This window comes from Symphalangus syndactylus, chromosome 12, assembly GCF_028878055.3.
Source record: "Symphalangus syndactylus isolate Jambi chromosome 12, NHGRI_mSymSyn1-v2.1_pri, whole genome shotgun sequence".
In the NCBI taxonomy this organism is placed as follows: Eukaryota; Metazoa; Chordata; class Mammalia; order Primates; family Hylobatidae; genus Symphalangus; species Symphalangus syndactylus.
In genome coordinates, this window is record NC_072441.2 from 92563101 (window position 1) to 92566648 (window position 3548).

Below are 3548 nucleotides of genomic sequence, written 5' to 3' on the forward strand. Positions count from 1 at the left end.
TAGAAGAATGAAAATAAATGCTTATCTCACACCATGTACAAAAATGAACTCAAAATACATTAAAGATTTCAATTTAAAACAAGAAACTACAATATTCCTTGAAAAAAAATACAAGAAAAGTTTCTTGATATTGACCTGGGAAATAATTTTTTAAAAATATATAACCGTAAAAGCACAGGAGACAAAAGCAAAATTATACAAATATGATTGCATCAAATTTAGAAGCTTCTTCACAGGAAAGAAAAAAACTGATTAAAGAGACAAACTATGGAAGGGGAAATGATATTTTCAAACCATACATTTGATAAAGAGTTAATATCCAAAATATATTAGGAACTCAACTCAATAGCAAAAAGACAAATAACCTAATTAAAGAATGAGCAAAGGACCTGATAGACATTTCTCAAAAGAAGGCATATAAATGGTCATTTATGAGTATATGAAAAAATGTTCCATATCACTACTCAACAGGGAAATGCAAATCAAAAGCACAATGATATAACACCTCACATCTGTTAGAATGGCTGTTATCAAAAAAGAACTAAGAAAAAGAACTAAGTGTTGGCCAGGATGTGGAGAAAGGGAAACTCTTATACACTGTTGGTGGGAATGTATAATAAATTGGTGCAGCCATTTTGAAAAACAGTACAGAGGTTCTTCAAAAAACTAAACATAAAACTACCCTATGATCCACCAATCCCCTTTCTGGGTATATACTCAAAGGAAATAAAATCAGTACCTTCAAGAAATAGCTGCACAATCTTGTTCATTGTAGCATTATTCACAATACCCAAAATATAGAATCAACCTGAATGTTTATCGATGGATGAATGAATAAAGAAAATGTGGCAAATACACACACCCACACACACACACACACATACACACACACATATATATATAGCAGAAAACTATTCAGCTTTAACAAAGAAGAAAATCTGTCAGTTGTGATAACATGGATGAACCTGGAGGATATTATGCTAAACAAAATAACCCAGGCACAAAGACAAATACTATGTGGTCATACTTCTATATGGAATCTAAAAATGTCAAATCACAGAAGCAAAGAATAATATGGTGGTTGCCAGGGACTGGGAGTGCAGAAAATGGGGAGATATTGGTCAAAGGGAACAAGGTTTCAGGTATGCAGAATGACTAAGTTCTAGAAATCTAATATACAGCATAGAGATTATAGTTAATAATACCGTATTATAAAATTAAAATTTCCTAGGACTGTAAATCTTAAATAGGTAAGAAAAGAAAAGGCATCAAATTGGGAAAGGAAGAAGTATTCTTATCACAAAAATAAAAAAGTATGTGAGGAGAGAGATATGTTAGTCTGATTGTGGCAATCATTTCACAATGTATATGTATGTCAAAACATCATGTTGTACGTCTTCAATACATTTGTTGAAACGTTTTTATTGAGGTAAAATATACTTACAAAATTTTACCATCTTAACCATTTATTTAAATATATACAATTGAGGCGGCTCTCGTGGAGGCAGCTAGCGCTAGGCCGGGGGGCGCTGAGCCACGCGTCGTGCCCTGCGCTGCCCAGACTAGCGAACAATACAGTCAGGATGGCTAAAGGTGACCCCAAGAAACCAAAGGGCAAGATGTCTGCTTATGCCTTCTTTGTGCAGAAAGAACATTCTTCTATGTTCTTCTTTGTGTAGAGAAGAACATAGGAAGAAAAACCCAGAGGTCCCTGTCAATTTTGTGGAATTTTCCAAGAAGTGCTCTGAGAGGTGGAAGACATGTCCGGGAAAGAGAAATCTAAATTTGATGAAATGGCAAAGGCAGATACAGTGCTCTATGATCGGGAAATGAAGGATTATGGACCAGCTAAGGGAGGCAAGAAGAAGAAGGATCCCAATGCTCCCAAAAGGCCACCGTCTGGATTCTTCCTGTTCTGTTCAGAATACCGCCCCAAAATCAAATCCACAAACCCCGGCATCTCTATTGGAGACGTGGCAAAACAGCTGGGTGAGATGTGGAATAATTTAAATGACAGTGAAAAGCAGCCTTACATCACTAAGGCGGCAAAGCTGAAGAAGTGTGAGAAGGATGTTGCTGACTATAAGTCGAAAGGAAAGTTTGATGGTGCAAAGGGTCTTGCTAAAGTTGCCCGGAAAAAAGTGGAAGAGGAGGATGAAGAAGAGGAGGAGGAGGAGGACGAGGATGAATAAAGAAACTGTTTGTCTCCTTGTGAATACTTAGAGTAGGAGAGCGCCGTAATTGACACATCTCTTATTTGAGAAGTGTCTGTTGCCCTCATTAGGTTTAATTACAAAATTTGATCACGATCATATTGTAGTCTCTCAAAGTGCTCTAGAAATTGTCAGTGGTTTACATGCAGTGGCCATGGGTGTCTGGAGCACCCTGAAACTGTATCAAAGTTGTACATATTTCCAAACATTTTTAAAATGAAAAGGCACTCTTGGTGTTCTCCTCACTCTGCGCACTTTGCTGTTGGTGTGACAAGGCATTTAAAGATGTTTCTGGCATTTTTTTTTATTTGTAAGGTGGTGTTAACTATGGTTATTGGCTAGAAATCCTGAGTTTTCAACTGTATATATCTATAGTTTGTAAAAAGAACAAAACAACCGAGACAAACTCTTGATGCTCCTTGCTCGGCGTTGAGGCTGTGGGGAAGATGCCTTTTGGAGAGACCGTAGCTCAGGGCATGCACTGTGAGGCTGGACTTGTTGACTCTGCAGGGGGCATCCATTTAGCTTCAGGTTGTCTTGTTTTTGTATATAGTGACATAGCATTCTACTGCCATCTTAGCTGTGGACAAAGGTGGGTCAGCTGGCATGAGAATATTTTTTTAAACTGCAGTAGTTTTTAAACTGTTTGTTTTTAAACAAACCGTAGAACTCTTCATTGTCAGCAAAGCAAAGAGCCACTGCATCAATGAAAGTTCAAGAACCTCCTGTACTTAAACACGATTTGCAACGTTCGGTTATTTTGTTTGTATGTTTAGAATGCTGAAATATTTTTGAAGTTAAACAGTATTACATTTTAAAAAATAAATAAATATACACAATTATTTGTCAACTATACCGCAGTAAAGCTGAAAAAAATAAATAAATAAATAAGGTTTTAAGCTTGTGATTTTCTTTCTCTAAATTCTGCAGTTCAGGAAGGACCAGTCCTCACATCCACACTACTCTTTATGCACCATAAAGTTCTACTAGTACAAGAACTTGGTGATTTCAAGCCTCACCTTCTGTAGACACTTGACTTCAGGTAGGGGAAAGAGATAATTTAAGCAACTGTTTTGTCATTGCATGACATGGTCAATCATGATCGAAAGCTAATCAGATCAAATAACTAATTGGAGATTCCCACTTCAAATATTCTGTTCCCTTGGGGACGCTTCTAGTACAGAAACCTGTTTCAATCAGACTTCCATCAGAAAAACAGAAGCCATTTAAAGTACCTGGGATATAAAAAGTTTAATATCAGAATTATGGGTTTGTGTGATCTTTGGAAAAGCTACAGGAGCAAAGGTCAGGGAAGCCAGCACTGATGATATTAGA

At 36.8% G+C, this 3548-nt stretch overlaps 1 pseudogene; it reads left to right on the plus strand.

The window, feature by feature from the left end:
- Window positions 1-1499: 1499 nt before the first annotated feature.
- LOC134733974 (high mobility group protein B3-like) lies at window positions 1500-2192 on the plus strand (annotated as a pseudogene).
- Window positions 2193-3548: the final 1356 nt, after the last annotated feature.